This window comes from Lutra lutra, chromosome 5, assembly GCF_902655055.1.
Source record: "Lutra lutra chromosome 5, mLutLut1.2, whole genome shotgun sequence".
NCBI classification, from domain to species: Eukaryota; Metazoa; Chordata; class Mammalia; order Carnivora; family Mustelidae; genus Lutra; species Lutra lutra.
The window spans coordinates 97,844,131-97,863,327 of record NC_062282.1 but is presented as its reverse complement, the minus strand read 5'-3'; positions in this window follow the sequence as shown (position 1 = coordinate 97,863,327).

Genomic DNA, 19,197 nt, shown 5'->3' with positions numbered 1-19,197 from the left:
ATCTACTAAAGAAAGAAACCAAAAGGGTGAGAAATACCCTTAAAGGCTGTTGCAACCATTTATGAAAAATGATTTACCATAATATCTGGAGAAGATCTAAGTTTTTGAGAAACTAAAAAATGGACCCCTCGGTCACTCACTGAATTGGTAATACTGAGAAATAAGCTTTGGTAAATCCCACAAATTAGTCTCTGTGCCACGGCTCTACTGATCTTTTTTCTTTTTCTTTTTTCCAGTAAAAAGTACTCTCTGGCTCCCTCCTGACGTTCGCACGTGAATTTCTCTCAGCCTAACTCTGCACACCATAGGGCTCCAACTCTGACCCCCTCACAGTTGTCAAGGTTCTAACAAGCTCACACATTCTCGACCCTGTAGCCCAGGTGCACTCACTTTTCCTCTGCAAAGGGGACAAACCTAATAATCCCAAAACACCTGTGATGAAACAAGAAAATGACTCCTTTAAGTAAAAAGACGACACCAGTAAATAGGAATAGCATACGTGTCAAGGAACGGTGGATCCCATCTTTCGGTGGTCTCAGAGAAGCTGTCCGGTGTCCGTGGTCTGGGGCCTGGCTTTCCCGCCCCTAAAAAGGTCCTCAGAGGCAGAGGCTCTGACACTGTTCCTGTCGCCCCCAGAGCTCTATTCCCAGCCTCCAGCTGCCTGCGCTGTCTATGGCAGATGGTCTCGGTATCCAACCATGTGATACAATGTTCCTCCAATTGCCAGCCTGCAGGGAGTGGGTGGGGAAGTCAGCTATTGGCTAGAACACAGGCAGCAGGCCGGCTGCCATTGGCTGCCGCCGTTGCTACCCAGCCCCCGCAGCCCGAGAATTGGGATTTCAGTGTCACGTGTAATGCATTCCCCCCACCCCCCAGTCTCTTTGAACTCTGGTAATTGTCTTTAAATGTTATTTGTGATGCAAAAGCACTATACCAGAGGGGGTAGAGTGTGTCCTTAAATAGAAAAGAAGAATCCCATAGAGAAAGAGCTTACAGTCATATATGCGCATATATAGGTGTCCATATATACATAGGCAGGTATCCCCTCCTTTCTGAAAGTTTGCCATATGCCGTTTCCCTTTTAGGAATACCTACATTAGCATGGTAAAGGCTTTTCCCCTTAAACTGAGAATCCTCTTTGTATTTGTTTTGGTTAGTGAAAACTGATAATGTACGTCTTTCATAAAGCTGTGTGGCTTCAGAGCATACTTTTCAGAAAGCAGAGGAGACTCTGCTTTGTGCCATTTCTGCTTACTGAAAGTTTCATAGGAATGCTCTGCTTTTGAATGAGAGGTGAAATCTGTATCTATATTTACAGATGTATAATAATAATATATGTATGATTGTTGTGTGTTGATCTCTACAGACTATGAACTCAGGTCACAATTTTTCTTTTGATCCTCACATATTTAAGGCCCAAGAGTGTGTCTGACACATAGTACATACTCAAAACTATTTCATGCATAAACATATTTACCCCCAAATAACCTCAAGATTTAGTATAAAATTGAATGTTTGTTAATCTGTGGTATGTGGTAATGTGGTAGAGAATGTTAAAAATCCTATTATTTGTGAGATGCTGCATGTACTCAAATGAAAGTTCTGAAACACACACATAGCCAATAAATTATAAAAACACTATAGAAATATGTTTACATATGTGTGTATTAAAGTGTGGGCAGATGTACACTATGATACTGACATGGGGGTTAAACCAAGTCACCTGAAATCCTGCACTTCTATGTCTCTCATGATCTACTCTGGTTTAAAATATTAAAAACTGAAATCTTAGTAATTTTGCTCATACCTCTATATGCAGTTCCTAAATATCACCTGAAACCCAGTAAGTATTTTGTTGAGAGTATAAATAGCTCTATTTGATAGCTTAGGCAAATCAAGCACAGCCTGAGGGTGTATGAATTTTGCTTTTAAAGAGGTAGAAGAAAAATCGTCTTTTCAATATGCCTGATTATTAAGAATCATTAAGAGATATGAACATTTTTCTACTTTTTCTCCTGCATTAGTTTTCTGTTGCTGTGTAATGAATAATAAGTTTAGCAGCTTAAAACAATACCCAGTAATTATCTCACAGTTCTGGAGGTCAGCACTCCTTCACAGCATGACTAGATTATCTGCTCAGGGTATCACAAGACTGAAATCAAGGCATTGTCTGGAATGATTTCTCATCTGGAGACTCTAGAGGAACATCCACCTCTAAACTCATTCTTGTTGTTGGCAGAATTCAGTTCCTTGCATGTACAGGACTCAGATCCCCCCCCCACCCCTTTCTTTTTTTCTTGTTAGCTGGAAGCTGCTCTCAGCCTCTGCAAGCAACCCACATTCCTTGCCATGTGGCCCCCTCCACCTGCAAGCCAGCAGTCAAATTACATCAAATACTTCAGGCACTCCAAATTCCTGGTTTTTCTATCTTTGCTCTCTAGACCCAGATTTAAAGGTCTTCTGTGGTCAGGTCACACCCACTTGGATAATCTCCCTCTCGTAGGCTGGAGTGATTTGGGAACTTAATTATGGCTGCAAAATTCTTTTTGCCATATTAGTGTAATATAATCATGGAAGTGATGTATCATATTCAGATTCTGCCCACACTCGAGGGGAGGAGATTATATAAGGGCAAGTGTCATTGGGGATCATCTTAGAATTCTGCCTGTGCTATTTTCTTACCCTGGGGTTTTGGCTTGAGTCCAGGTATTGTCAATCATGTGTGTGTGTGGGGGGGGGGGGTTGTGCCTGTGGGTGTGCAGGTATGTTTGATGTGAGAGAGAGAGAGAACATGTGTGGTGTGTGAGAGCTTGGATCATTCTGGCCTCTAAGGTCAGTTGGATTGATCCATGAAACAAGGATCATCTGCAATGGCATCATTTAAAAATATGAATATTCTGCTTTGTTGTCTGGTCTCTTGGACACCTTCTGTTTTTCTTTACCTACTACCTTTTCTATCCCACTTTGAAATAGCTGTGGTCACCAGGACTTTCACTTTTCCCTCGGCTTCTGTCTTCACGTAGGAAGACATGCCAGATACTCCTGGGCGAAACAGTTGGATTGGAAGATTGAGGCCCAAGAATAGGAGCACAATTTTTCCTCATGGTAATGACTGGAAAGCTTTGGTGCTTAGGGCAAGTCTCTTAATTAGTTTCTATGGAATTAATGTCATGTGATTATTCAAGCTCTGCCCAGGGGTTTTGATTGCAAATGTTTTCCCTGACATACTGGATTCCTATCAGCATATTCCGGCAAAAGCTGCCATTAGAGAAAGTGGGGGAAGATCAGTTACCTGGAGGTGTGAAATGACATGTTATCTAGGAAGAGACTTCAATCCTGTTATTTCTGAGAAGAGGCTCTATGTTAGTGATATGGTTTAATATTTCAAAATAGGAAAACAGAAAGTCTTGTTCTGGCCCGGGGATGCTGCATCTGTGACCCAGAGACCTCCAAGTTTCCCAGGTGGGCTTCACCAAGAGCCAGAGACCTTTTAAAATTGAGTGTTAATCAGGCATTTGTATGCTTATTTTTCTAGAGAGGGGTAGATGATACCATTAGATCCCCTCATGAGTCCAGTTCGGAATGATTACAAATCATCAGGCTATTTGAAGACTGTCTTTCCATGAGCCAAGAAATCAGTGCCCAGTGAGGTGAAATGACTTGCCTGCAATCATAACTGCAGTTACACAACTAACTAGTTACACAACTAATATCAGATTGCTAGGCTCTTGATGCCCAGTCTCATCAACCCGCACCTCACCACACTTTAACCCGAGAAAGACATTTGAGGTCAAACAAGTGTGACAGTCATATACCAACTACACCAATATTAGACAGTTCCTTCAGAAGTAGTTCTTTAGATAAGTGGTATTCTTTTAAAAAGAATTAAGCTGAAAATGGGGAAAAGGTATACTAAGTTGGGACATACATAGATATCGCCACGTACCTAATAAAAATTCTATGACTAGCCATTGAATAAATGGGATGCTCTACTCACAGAATGAAGGTACACGAGGGACTTGCTTTTTGACTAATACCCTATTATTTACTAATTATACTATATGCTGGAATTGTCATAAAAATTACTTTGGGGCAAACACAGGTTTTTTGAGGTAAAGGTGGGAGATAAAGCTCAGAGAATAATAATGAAAAAAATATATTAATGATGATAATGAAATTAGGAGTATTTGAGTGAATTTGATCTACCTAGCATGGCTGTGCTAAATGATTTATCTAATTTATCTCATTTAGTTTAATCCTTGCCAACATTCCATGAGTTAGATGTTATACTGAATCTACAGATGAGGAAACAGAGGTGCAAAGAGGTTGGTTAGCTTGCCAATGGTCACAGTTAACAAGCGACACAGGAGGATCTCAAATCCAGGTGGTCTTTTGCTCTAACCTCTAAGCAAAAGGTCCACGCCTAGTAAATTGGAATAAACCATGGAATAGGTGCGTTTTTAAGAACCAAGTAACAAAAACAGTATTAATTATGTTCAAGGCATAATTAAGGAACCACCTCCCTACCCCCTCAAAATGCACCCATACAAATATATCTTTAGGACTTACCTCAACATTAGCTGCACATTTTTCTTTTGTTGCTAGTTTTCCTTTGGGTCCCGGATTTGCTAAATTAACAGAAAAGAAATATTTTTACCAAAACCTACTAATATAAAAAATAACTACATAGAAAACTCCTGGGGCTCCTGGGTGGCTCAGTTGGTTAAACGACTGTCTTCAGCTCAGGTAACAATCCTGGAGTCCCGGGATCAAGTCCCACATCGGGCTCCCTGCCGAGCAGGGAGTCTGCTTCTCCCACTGACCTCTCTCCACTCATGTTATCTCTCTTCATTCTCTCTCTCTCTCTCAAATAAATAAATAAAATCTTAAAAAAGAAAAGAAAAGAAAAGAAAAGAAAACTCCTGGAGACACCAGGAAAGTCGAATGTAAAAACCTGGGGCTGAAGGCAGAGGAAGTGGCCTCTTTTTTAAGGTTAATTCAATGTCTGCCCAATGTGGTTCAAGAGATCTCGATGCTCCACTTGAATGGCAGGTGGATTTCCGTCCGTCCTCAGTGCTTACACATGACATGGTTCATCCACAGACAACTTTTTACTGATATGCCACATACCTGCAATAATGAGCACAGCTCATGGAGTTTTACGTTTGATTCTGACACCTTCCAGGGTGACAGAATTTGGGTCCTTGGAAAAATGTCTGACAGACTGTGGTGGCAAAAGGGATCCAAGAGGGACCTAGTTGTTCGGTGTGGCTTTACACCTGTGTCTTAGTAACAGGAAACAAGGCAGGGCCAACCTGATCCAGACAGTTTATATTCAAATGTATTGTGAGGAAAACTTGGGTGAGCCAGCAGTTCTGGCCCCTCTACTCAACACTACCAGGAGACCTGGTGTCTGTTACTGCTGTGGGAGGTTTACGATACCAACGACAGCTGCCTGAATGTTCCCAAAATGTTGTGAAAGTAGCTGTGGAAAATGGCTCCCATTTACTGAGGATGACCGAGGATGCCACACCAAGCCTGGCTTTCAAGCATAGCGGGAGGGAAGGTTACTGCTCTCCACGTGAATGGGCTCAGTTCTCATTCACCCTCTGCCTGAACAAAACATGTTTTTGGGCAAGGACTTGACTTCCCTCATCTCCTCACTCACAGTCAGAGAGCTGGACAGCAGCAGTGATTTCAAAGAGGAGGATCTCCCTCCTTCCTCTCCTCTGCCCCAAGTTATCAGATCCCCTGAATGTAAGAACGATTTAAATACAACAATAGTTGATAGTTCTGTAAGCTTTTGGGACTACTGGCTTCTTTGAGTCTTCATTTTCTTCTTGAAGACTCCTGTGTACATATAAAAATATTAAAGGCAATCTGGGTACTTTTCTTCTGTTAATCTGTGTTGTCAGTCAATTTTTTGGCCCAGCCACAAATATGAGACAGAGAACAGTCCTCCCCCCCGCCCAACTACACTTTCTTCTCCTTGAGGTCCTATAAGACTAGCCCCTCCATATGCTTTCTGGATTTCCTTCTGTGTGCTGGTTGAATGGTATTCCTCCCAAATTCATGCCACGTAGAACCTCAGCAGGGGACCTTGTTTAGAAATAGGGTCTTTTCTGATGTAGTGAGTTAAGAGGAAGTCATACTAGATTAGTGTGGGCCTAGATAAGGACACAGACAGACAAACAGGCAGCAATTCCACTTGGGATAGAGGCTGAGTTTGGAGTGATGTGGATACAAACCAAGGAAAACCAAGGAAAACTGCAGAACAGCAGCCACCAGAGTCTGTAGGGGACGAGGAAGGACTCCTCATTAGAGCGAGGGAGTGTGACCCTGCCAGCACTTTGATTCTGGACTCTGAGCCACCAGAAATGTGAGAAAATACATTCGCTATTTGAAGGCCCCCTGGTTTGCACTACTTTGCTATGACGACTCCAGCAAACAACGGTTTTGGTACCAGGAGTAATTCCTTTACAAATGTATGTCCATTATTTCCATTCCTTGCGTCTTCCATTTCTCCTTGAGCACCTGCATTTCTGTTTTTATTCACGTTTACGCTATTCTGATGTAAAAAAATTTTTTTAGTTCGCAATTTTGGCTTGCCTTGATAGCCCCTCAATAAACTCTTTCTCACTGCCAAACATGTTCTTTTCTCTGCACTATGATGTTCTTTTTTTTTTTTTTTAAGATTTTATTTATTTATTTGACAGACAGAGATCACAAGTAGGCAGAGAGGCAGGCAGAGAGAGAGGAGGAAGCAGGCTCCCTGCTGAGCAGAGAGCCCGATATGCGGCTCAATCCCAGAACCCTGAGATCATGACCTGAGCTGAAGGCAGTGGCTTTAACCCACTGACCCACCCAGGCGCCCCCACTATGATGTTCTTAATTATAGTCAGTTAATAGCCCTCACCTAACATATCAGGTTCTAACTCTGATGGCCGCGTGCTCCAGGCCTTTCTTAATTTGGTTTCTCTCAACTTATCAGACTCCTTCATGTGTTTCCTCCACTCTAGGTAGAGGATCCTACCTTTAAGTCTCTGCTCATGCTATTTCCCCTTCTTTTGTTTCTGAAAGGCCTGAAAGCCCATGCAGCCCCCTTTACTCCTTTTGTCCATCTCTATAAAGCTTATTCAGCTTTCAAGACCCAACTTAAGGGCAAGGGCTCTCTCCTCTGCAAAGATTCTCCCATTTTCCTCGGAAGACCTTTGTTTCTACACTTTCTGAACTCCTTTCATAATACCACCACACTTACAGGTCTTGTTGTTTTGTTTTGTTTTGTTTTGTTTTTAGCAGTGATTCTGTGATTTATTTTAGCCTCTCTAACTCAACTGTAACCTGTTTAATGCCAAAAACTGTGCCTTCATACCTTTACGTCTTCGTATCCTTTCTATCCCCTTGTAGGGCCGAACATCACGATGGGCACGCGTGAAGATCTAGATACATTCATGTCCATGAATTACAGGGCAGTCATGGGATATTCAGCAAACATAGTCAGGGATTTCTGTTAGGAGAGAATGTGCTTAATCTATTAAAATTCTCTGAGAGGGTCAGTAAGCGTGCGGACATAATTTCTCTAACCTTTTGAAAAGTCTTGACAAAGTTCCACACCAGAGGTTATTTAAAAATAAAAGTGAGTCACGATGAGATTGCGGGGAATGTTTTGTCATGGTTGGGGAACTAGCTTAAGGATCAGAAACATCCTGAACCAACTCCTCTAGTAACGAATTCCATATGCTTACAACTTCCCACCAGAGAAAACTGGCCCTTCTCCGAATGGGGAGGTAAAATGGGGTGGGGGGGGGGAGACACCAAATGGTGCACAGCTCCATTTTATTTAGCATGTTTGGGAAGAGAGAGTTTACAGTGAAATTTTTCTCTGAATTAAAATGCCAGGTCAGAAGAAGGACAACTTGAGAAGACCTTAGGAGGATACATGTCAACAAAGAAGTGACTGATGAGCCTGCATGCTGGCAACGATAAGGGAACGCATTAGGGAAAAAGCAACACAAGCTCGTTTTAGGAGGTGATGAGTTCTGAGCTATCCATTACCTCCAAGGAAGGGAACCAAGACACTGGGTTCTCGGGACAGACCAATAACTTGGTACCTCTTTGGCTGTTAAAATATCTGATCAACATTTATTTACAATAACGGCCAAGAGCTGCCTGGGCAAAGAGCTAAGAAGGTGGCAGCTCTCAATCTTAAGTCTATTGTTCTCTGAAACTCGGTTGGGCGCCAAAGTTGTGCATCTGCATCAGGGAAACCGAACAATTCAGCAATTGACAGAATGCGTCTTCTCTGGTATAAAATGAGTCTTGGACTCTCCTCTCCTCACACCAAGAAATACTGGCACTCCGAATGTATTCTTAATTGATATGGAGGGAATTTTAATACAAGAACAGTTGCCTCATTGGTGAAACTTAGGAGGAGAGGGGAATGTATACACAATCTGAAAGACATGGATGGTCCAAAAGAGAGACCTTTATTGCAGGAGTATGACTCTGGTGTCTAGAATCCTCATGAGCAGGTGTGCTGAGAGAGGCACAGGGTGCCTGGGACTGCCAGACCCTATGCAAACATGGGACATGGACAGTGGGATTGGGTACTGCCTTAGTGTAGCCTTTGCAGGTGCACATTCTGCAGCTGCAACAAATCTCAAGTCTGGAATCTTCTGCAACAAGTAATCATAGAAGAAGCGAAAATTTCAACACTGAGGCTTTCATCTCCCCTATAAAAAAGAATTTAAACAGAAAAACCAGTAGGCGAGAAGCTAGTCTTATTTTAGGTGTAAGCCCATCTGCTGGCAAAGCCTAGATTAGAACAGTTTAGAGGAAAATCATGATTTCAAGTTTGGCAGATAACAGTGACGCAGCTCTTTAGCAACCCAAATATATAAAGTAGAAGTCATGCTAGATTGAGCGCCAAACAGTGATGTGCGATAAATATCTTGAAAGGGGAAAGCAGGGCTTTCTTCTCCTTCTTTCTTCTCCTATCTTTTCTCTTCTCTTTCTCTCCTTAAAAAAAAAAAGAAAGAAAGACCTGCAAAACGGTCACAGATCTATCTTTTCAGGCAAATTAACAAATTATTTGTTTATAAAAAAGAAATGAAGGAAGAAAGAAGCTGAATCCATGGTGATGAGCACAGTAGAACTGGCCCTTGGCTGGGCCTTAGTGACACAGGGAAACTGAATCGCCGTTTGGGAGAGAGAAGACCAGAGCAAGACACGGATGACAGTGGGGAGGGCAGAAATGACTTGACTTTCAGAATGGCATCCTAAAGGACTTCTTTTTTTCTCTCAAGGGTCATGAGCAATCTTTTAGGAAGGGACAAAACGTTAGAAAGAATGAGTAATCTTTCTAATAGAAACAGATTGCAACAGGAGTCCATAAATTCCTGAAAATAAGAATGACTTCTTCAATACAAGGACTGTTTAACCTTACAGAGTAACAACACTGTGACAGTCAACACTGGGGTCAGCCTATTGGACAAGGCTCCGCCCTGGCTTTCATCACCTGGACCCCTTTGTTGAGAGGGCAGTACCATGCACATAAACATGCCTAGGAAGCCCTCAGAGTCCTCCTGCACCCTTCTCACCTGCCTCCCCCTCTCTCCTCCTCCAGGGGTAGCTCAGCCAGCCTTCTCTTGCAGCAAGTCACACTGTGCTGTGGTGGACTCATTCCCTGAGAGCTTCTTGAAATTTTAAATTATATTTTGTGTATAATATATGCTATGGTGAGAAAACAATAAATTAAAAAAAGATGAAAAAAGAGAAGATGTGATATATATGTTTAATGGAATACTATGCGGCTATCAAAAAAATAAAATCTTGCCTTTTGCAATGATGTGGATGGAACTAGAGGGTATTATGCTGAGCAAAATAAGTCAATCAGAGAAAGACAATTATCATGATCTCCCTGATATGAGGAATTTGAGAAACAAGACAGGATTATAGGGGAAGGGAGGGGAAAATGAAACAAGGTGAAAACAGAGAGCGAGACAAACTATAAGAAATTCTTAATCTCAGGAAGCAAACTGAGGGTTGCTGGAGGGGTGGGAGGGTGAGAAGAATGGGGTGGCTAGGTGATGGACATTGGGGAGGGTATGTACTATGGTGAGTGCTGTGAATTGTGTAAGACTGATGATTTACAGAAGTGTACCCCTGAAACAAATAATACATTATATGTTAACTAAAAAAAGAATTCCTATTTCTTGTCCAAAGTTTATAAATAAAAACAACATATTGTTTAAAAAAAAAAACAATAATAATATAAATGAACTTGTCTAGTTGATTAAATAATTGAAAGAAATGCCCCAAAGAGATTTGAGACACTATACAGAGATACCTGAGAGTGAAAGTGTAAAAATAAATAAATGCAAAACCAAATAAGGGGTGGGGCACCTGGGTGGCTCAGTCATCTAAGCATCTGCCTTCCGCTCAAGTCATAATCACTGAGTCCTGAAATAGAGCCCCGTGTTGGGCCTCCTTGCTCAGCATGGAGCCTGCATCACCCTCTCCCTCTGCCCCTCCACCCCCAACTCATGCTCTCTCTCACATGCTCCCTCCTTCTCTCTCTCTCTCTCAAATAAATAAAATATTTTTAAAATTTAAAAAAAAAACAAAAAAGGGGTGAAATTGGAGCAAAGAGAAAACAGGTTAGGAAAAGTAGGATATATCTAGGAATAAATAGAAATTCTTCAACTTGATTTTGAAGAGTGGATGGTGGTTTTCTAGGCAGAGAAGTGAGGTTAAGAGAATTCTAGAGAGCTGTGATAGCTGGCATGTTTGGAAAACACTGGTGCTAGAAGCCAGGTGGGAGAGGTGACGGGAAGGTGGCAAGGGCAGGTGGAGGGGAGAGTGGGAGCTATATATTAAGAGAGCTCTACACAACATGCTAACAGGGAGGTTTTTATCTTCTGGGAAACTGGGAGCCAAACGGTGTCATGATTGGAACTCTATTTTAGATTTTCTTATTTTCCTATTTCAAAGAGGAAAAATACACCATTTAGTGGGAACTCTTTGAACACTTGCCTATTCTGTCAGTCAGCTAGAACCATGCCACCCACCACCCTCGCCTCACCTCCTTCCTTGCTAGTCAACGGCACAGGTAGCTCTTCTCCTGCTTAGTTCTCTCTCCCCTAGCTTCTACAGTTAAGTTGTTATAACTTTTCCACAGTCAGAGTCAGTACCTTTTCCCTTCTAACTCACTCATCAACCTTCTTCATTCTGTATTTGGGATCCCAAATTGCCCCTGTCAATGTTCCAGTGGCTTCCAACTAGCTGTCTAAAGAATAGTTCCATTCCTATCTCATTTGACACGATCATGGCATCTGAACCAGCTGACTACTCCCTTTCTGAAACTCTGTCTTCTTCATTTCCTCTTTTTCTTTCCATGTAGAAAATATTATCACTACGTCTCTTACTTTTTGCAGGCTTAGAATCCCAGGCTTGTCTTTTAAAGTTCAAGTTCCTCAGAAATATGTACTTGGACCCTGGAAAAGAGATGGGTTGCAGGGACATATCTGGCCATCATTAAACATGGATTCACATGAAATTGCCAGAGATAACGCACAGCAAGAAAAGTACAAGGACAATGATGGAATCCTAAGGAACATCAATATTTATGAAGTGGGGAAGAGAAAGCAGAGAAGACAAAGGCAGTGCAATCAGAAGAGCAGACTGACAAAAAAGAAAGGAATGTTGGAAAAGCCATAGAAGAGGGGCATCTGTGTGGCTCAGTCAGTTAAGCGTACTCTCGATTTCAGCTCAGGTCATGAGCTCAGGGTCGTGAGATCAAACCTCACATTGGGCTCTGGTGCTCAGGGCAGAGTCTGCTTGAGACTCTCTCTCTTCCTCTCCCTCTGCCCTTCCCCCTGCTTGCATTCTCTTTCTCGCTCTCTCTCTAAATAAATAAATTAATAAAATCTTAAAAAAAATTAAAAAAGGAAAACCATGGAAGAATTTTATGTTCCCCAGGAACAGATAGGATAATACAGAGCCCATTAGATGAGGCAAGGGTCCAGCATGGCCTTGGAGGGGACAATTTCAATGGAGTAATGAAAACAGAAGCCCATGTATGAGGGTTGCTGCAACAAATGGAGACACCAAATTTATACTCCATTTTTCAAGAAGGTGCACTTGAAATAAAAGGAGGGAATAACCTGGGAAAGAATAAGAAGGTCCTTTGGGATGGTAGATCTGAACATACTTAGAAGCTCCAGGCAATCTTTGAAACTGGTAAGAGTAACAAATGGCAGCTTAAGTGGATGGAAGTGCAAATATTTAATGCAGTTTATTGTCAAAAATATGATGTGTTGACTTATTAGAATTTTTTTTTTTTTGAGAGTCAGTTGGCTTTGTGTATGCAAATTATTGACGGGAGGTGGCTTCATAAAATATCAAACAGTTTGGTAAATGCTGAGGTAGCAGAAAGGGGCATGAAGTTGGAATCCAGAGACCTGGATCTGTTTCTAACCAATGACTTAACCTCTTCAGGTCTCTGTTTCTTCTTTGCAAGTTGAGGGATTAAGATGATCTCCATAGGTATTTCCAAAGGCTCCTTTCTCCTCCAACATCTTCATTGTTTTTCAAACCAGGCTTCTCTGTTAGGCTATGGTCATATTCTCCTGGGTTGTAAATTCCTAAGGAAAAATTTTAAATTTTATATTTTTATTTTAATGGCAAAAAAAAAAGCAGGACATTTTTGTTTCTTTGCATGATGAACTTATGTCTGTAGATTTCAGCTTCTGCATTTTTATTTGTATTTGTAAATGTACGTCTCAGGTGGTTTTTTGATCTCTAAAGGGATTTCAAGGAACTTTTACAATGCTGGAAAACTTCTTTAGCTTTATGGTTTGTTTTATTTTCAAATTGATAACCGATGTTTTGTGTCTATCACTGAATTCGTGTTGAATTATTTCATTTCATTTAATGACAAAGCTTCATTTTTGTGGCAATAATTTTTAACTAAAGGCATTTCCCTAGAGTAAGACATTAGTTTCTTAAGGGAATTAATGCATTGATAATTTGATGGGACAGCATGGAAATGGTATATTGCAACAATGTAACCCAGAGAGTCAGCAGACTAAAGGGAGGGAAGTTGAACCCCTAATTGGTGGCTGAGTGAAGGTCAAAAGACATCACATTGTTCTGAAGAAACAAGGCATTGTAGAAATCAGGATCAAAAAATATGTTGGGAGAATGGAATTATGACATCACAAATAATACTAGAGGTATAGGAAATTTAAAAGAATCTTTGCCATGGCAGTTGGTACCCTTTTCACACTGAGCAAGAGGATTTCATTCCAACAATGCACACTCATTGCCTACATTAAATTACTTTAACTTTATGCATTTTTTATTAATGCTGAATTCATAATTTTATTTTGATTTGATTGTTGTTTAAAAGCTATGGATATAAGGAGTTTATACCTGAATTTATGCATCTGGTACTTAAGTAACATTTCAATTAAATAAGAGGTTAACAGATTTATCTTGAGAATTGTTTTCCCTTAAAAGATGTCCACACCTAAGTTTTGAGAACCTGGTCTTGATTTTAAAGTTTTCTATGTTTCTCTAAATTCCTTCGAGCAAAGTGTGGGGAAGCAGACAATACTGGGAGCTAACAGATACTGATGCCACAAAGAAAAGCCTGACAATTCTGGGGACTTTATGGACAGTTTCCCCATAGCCAGACTCATTTCCTCCCATTAGGGAAAAGCCACAGGGAAAGGTAGCATTAGAACTAAAAACCAATTTGCCAGATTGTTGGGAGGAAACCAACTGAATGAGGGCAGGTTAGAGTTGGCTACAGAGTAAGGAGAAAAAGCAGCCCCACAAAGGCAATGTTGGGCTTGTATATACTAAAGAAACTGGGCATCAAAGTTAAACAGTCAGAAAACCAAAAGTGGGTTTTCGAAAGGCCAGTCCGAGGCTGGAAGATAAATAAACGAAGCCATCAAGAGGGTATCTCCATCATATCAGTATCCGTCAGACCCTCCGGACAAGCTGTCGACAGTTGGCTGCTCCGTGATTCAAGTGAGGAGGGAAAGCAAAGCCTGAAGAAGACAGTAGGAAATGGCATCAAGTAAGACTACGGAAAAGGATTAAAGACACTAAAGTTGATTTGGTTGGCAAGGGATATGGAAGGAGTAAGATTTATTTCTTTTGACTAATGTGCAAAAGGAGAATATACGAAACGGGGCACCAGCAACTCTCTGTCTCATATGGGAGAAAAGACACGTGGAACACAATGCAGACTGTAGGGATTTAGACTGGTCACACTGATGGGAAATGACCTTAAAGGGAGCTTGGGGAGAACTCAGTGGATTCTCTATAGAAGGTGTGGACATGGTCTCTAGGAGCACTTGCAAAACAATTTACTGAATTTCAGTTCCACCAGAATGAACTCGCAAGCTTCTGGCCATCTCTGTGAACCTCAGACAAGAAAAAGAAAAAGGCAGTGGGTGAGGGATGACCGCATCCCAACAGGAATGTCCACAGAAGTGGAAAGAGACAGGACTCGCTTGGGGCTGTTGCGGCGGAAGTCGACAGAGCGTGACTCGGCCAGAGCTTGCCCGGGTAGGAAAAGGATGAGTCAGTGAATCTGAGGTTGCCCCGCTGAAAAAGGGAGGTCATGTTTGGAGTTCATGGAGTGGAAGGAGCTGTGTAAATATTAGGCTGTCTTTTTTTTTTTTTTTTTTTTAAACTAAGGTTCACCTATAGCAAATTATATTCAGTATTTGCTAATAGCTTTTTACTCTGAGTGTGAACTCCTCCAGCAGTTTCTTCAGGCTCTTCTCAGCGAAGGACTGGGGGAAATTTCTTTTTTCCCTCAAGTTTTTCATCCTTGTTAAAGGTCAAAATGCTTCTGTTTCGCCAGAGAGTTCCCCAGAAAGAACACTTAAATGATGAACAAACAAAACAAGGACGGGGCAAATGTACTGAAAATCTAGCCTCTTGCTAGGCAAGTTGAGAAATTCTTGCGAGGGTATCTCTTCCAGCTTCAGCTGTTATTTAACCTGGCAAATGTGGACTGGAAAAAACAACAACAACAACAACAACCAACTCTCTGATGATGCCTTTAATTCTTATGCGGTTACTTTAAAAGTTCATACCTTGGACGCGGCTCTCTGAAGAGTTCCGAGAGAAATCCATTTTAGAGGGATGGTTACTGTGTGAGACATTCTGGAAAAACATTGGAAAATGTGACTTTTCCTACGACGTTTGCTGCCTCTGCCTTTACCATGAGGAAAATCTGAGGATCTATGCATTCCTGTGAAGTGAAGCCTGACAGCACCCTCAATGTCCTTTCCTGAGAAGTGGGGAATCTCTTTCTGGGTACGGGTCTTCTAACATGTGTGTTTTACACTGGGAATTGAATTAGAGACAGGCGAAGGGATGATATTTGGGAAAAGCTCTAATAACATTTTTTATTACCACACCTTCTTGAAATTGACACGTGAGTCATGCTGAGGATATTTTCGATAAACTCAGATGTTGAGAAATTGGGACCAAGCAGTTTCTGAGTAAATTAGCTCCATATACTTTCAACTAAAAATGGAACAATCTGCCTATCAAATTACTGAATGTTAGTCTCCATCAACTAGAAATTAGTGTAGGTGCCTACAATCTAAAATGATTTTGACTTTCTCATAAGTTTCCAGAGGCTTATCCTCTCCACACCTTTAAATGAATAGCCATGGAAACTAATGAGTGATTTTCTAGCAGGTGAGGGGGAGAGACCCGCTCTTGTCATTACTACAAAGTTCGAAGGCAGAGGTGTAGTGGAAAGAGCACTGGACCAGGAATTAGCCCATCTGGGCCTTGACTCCTCCCTGACTGGTTCACATAATCTCCCTGGGCATACATTTCCCTGCTTGAAAAAAGAATGCCTCCAGAAATCTACCTGTAATCTCTGCCTATCTGCCCTGCATGTAGCTCAGTCTCAGCAGAGCCAGTATTGACCCTATCCCTTTGCGTCTGCAACGTACTCTTCCTGAACCATCCGACACAGTGAGGGAAGGTTGCCACTATCCGCCTGACCATCCGAGAACAAACTCCTTGGAGATAACCCACCCTCCTCATGTCCATCCCTTCCTTTCTACCTTCTCTAATCTGCTTCTCTCTCATTCAGTTTACCATATGTGGGAGGAAAGAAGACATTCCATTTCCAGGCTTGACCCCTAAACCTTCCCATAGGTTTATAAGGAATGCAAGGAGGTAGAGGGAGCTGGTAAACCCTGGGGGATTGGCTTACTTTTCTGGATCCTACCTAATCACAGAACGGCAGCTGCAACGGGGACCAGAGTGTTCATGGAACACAAGCACTACTTCTATTGAGATAAGGAGACAGAGTCCCAGGTTGATTAAACGACTTGGCTGTATTTCTTATGAATGGATTCTCAGAGTTGTGGGCCCACAAAAATCTGCCTTATCAGAAGAATTGTTGGCTTTCTTCAAAGCCTCAGGTGGTCAGGAGCCAAGGAAGGTAATGATCAACGACAATGATTAATTCATTACAGGTGCCTTGAACAAAAGACTTAGCTTTTTTTTTTTTAAAAGATTTTATTTATGTATTTGACAGACAGAGATCACAAGTAGGCAGAGAGGCAGGCAGAGAGAGAGAGAGAGAGGGAAGCAGACTCTCTGCTGAGCAGAGAGCCCAACGTGGGGCTCGATTCCAGGACCCTAAGATCATGACCTGAGCCGAAGGCAGAGGCTTTAACCCACTGAGCCACCCAGGAGCCCCAAAAGACTTAGCTTTTAATTTGTTTTGTAACCCACTGAGCCACCCAGGAGCCCCAAAAGAGTTAGCTTTTGTTTTGTATCTGACTTCATTTCCTTCTCTTCTATTTCTCCTCCTCCTGCTTCTCCTCTTTCTTCTTTCCTTAGTCCTATTTCCTCATGTTTTTATACTGCAAGAAGATGACTATATGCTAAAAATCTTCCCCTGGGACCAGCTGCCAGCATCATTATAGGCACTGTGGGCTTTACTGGGGCTCTTTTGGAGGCTGAGTAGAGCACCTAAAAACAGACTTCAAACCCTCCTCTCTAAGGAAAGGCACTCTGCCTGCAGGGTGCAGAGAAGGGAGCCTTGGCTTCTTTGGGGGGATTGAAAGCCTTTGGGATTGGAGATCCAAGGCAGCTAGCGTTCAGACACCTGTGCTTCCAGATGGTCCCAAAGTGGTCATAGCTGAATTTCCTTATAATTGGTGTCTCTCATCTTAATCAGTTTGGGTCCTATATATCCCACCTCTCCCAGGCCCTGGGAGGTCCTTGTTGTGGGTCTCAGTCAAGCACTGACACTTAGGGTCGCTGGCCAGAAGCTGCTGCTTGGGCATGTCCTGTATTCAGGAAGGCTGCTTCTCAACATGGCCCTGACCTTCGGCATGCATGAAATGAACTGCACAGGTGCTACAATCATGCCTCTGATTTCCTAACGATAACTTGAGAACTGTTTGGGAAGAGTAAGTTTAAATATTCAAAGCCATATCAAGGCATCCCTGAGAAAAACACAGGAAACATTTCCTTTTGTTGTTTCTAGCACAAGCTTTGTTGGCCCACACTGGGTTTGGTTTGTAAGAGGAATGTGTTGAGGACCTCAAGTTCAATATCATGGTGGGGGGTTGTGGTGGGGATGGGAGGCAGACAGTGGGAGGAATTGGGAGTATTGAGGTTTGATGTGGGGTGGGGGAAGGTCTGTGAAAGATAAAGGGAGAAGGAACAGGCTTGGGCAGGGAAAACCTCAGGATGGTGATGCAGCTCTGACGCTTAGAGAAGGAAAGGGAGGAGAAGGCGGGATTGGGGGTTTCTAGAGCAGAAGTGCCTGTGAGAGGGGTCCTCATGTGGGCTTGGTGGGGGAGTGGCTGGGTCCTCATTGGCAGAGAGCTGCCCAGGAAGACCATGGCCTCAGAGTAAGGCTAGCAGATCCTGAAGTCACTGTCCCTGGAGGCTATCACCTAACAGCACTTACTGAAGGGACATCTAAGCAGAGCACCTCTAGGGCTGCCTTGGAGGCAGGGGCAGGGTGGGAGGTGGGGGAGGTGTCAGGCAGTGGGTGAGCGAACACATACAAAGAGAAGGAATGACAATTTTGAAGCAGTGGGCATCATACATTTGATTACCTGATACATGTGAAGGCACTGATTAAGCAACAGAACCATATTCAGTTGGAAGAGTCTAGAGAGAAGGGTTTGGGATTGTTTCACATTTCCCCTGGGTCTAGAGTGGAGGTCAGCAAACTATGGCCCACGGATGAGACACGACCCACTGCCTGTTTTTTGTGTCTAAGTGTTACAGGAACACAGCCAAGATTCTATTGTGTGCAGCTATGCTCACACTACAATAGCAGAAGGGAGTAGAGCCCCCAAAGCAAAGTTACTTTCTGGTCCTTTATAGGAAAATTGTACTGACCCCTGGGCAGTGAAGTTCCATCCTCTACCCATGTCCTGTGTGTGACTGGCCCTACTGTCAGCCTGGCATCCTTGGAGACTAACCTGGAAACCTCGGATTGATTCCCCCTACCTGTCTCCCCCCATTGTTTTACTGGCACGGGTAAAGACAGCCGTAGGGCACTTGGGATCTGCTTAGCTACAACAGTCACTGGCCTGAAATTTAGGTTTTAAATCACAAAATGATTGTTTATTGTATGTGACTGGTTAACACGGTCCACTGCTATTATTCTGTAGGTTTAGTTTATCAGATTAGCTTATAGCACTAGATTACCTGAGATTTATGGATGGGATGGGAGCAGGAATGATGAACAAAGGTTTAGGCTGGGTTTGAAGCTGTAGGAGAGGGCCCCGGGAGTCTGGGAAGGAAGGCTGTTAAGAGTAAAGAGATGAAATAGAGTAGTCATTGCCTGACATCTATAACTTATGATGATGGTAAAGGTAGTCATTCAGCAAGTGTTTTTACTGAGCACCTACTAATGCTGGGTCCTATTTTAGGTACCAGAGATACAGCGGTAAAAAAAACACACACACACAAAAATCCCAGTCTTCATACAGTTTACTTTCCACTGAGAAAGACAGACTATAGCAAAATAAATGAGTGAATATGTATATCCAGTGTATTATATATAGTGTGTTCAAGTGTGCTAAACTGCTAGGGAGTAAAAATGTAGCAGGGAAGTAGGTTATACTATTATGGGTTTTTGGGGTTTGGGGGCTATCACTGCCATTTTTTATGGTG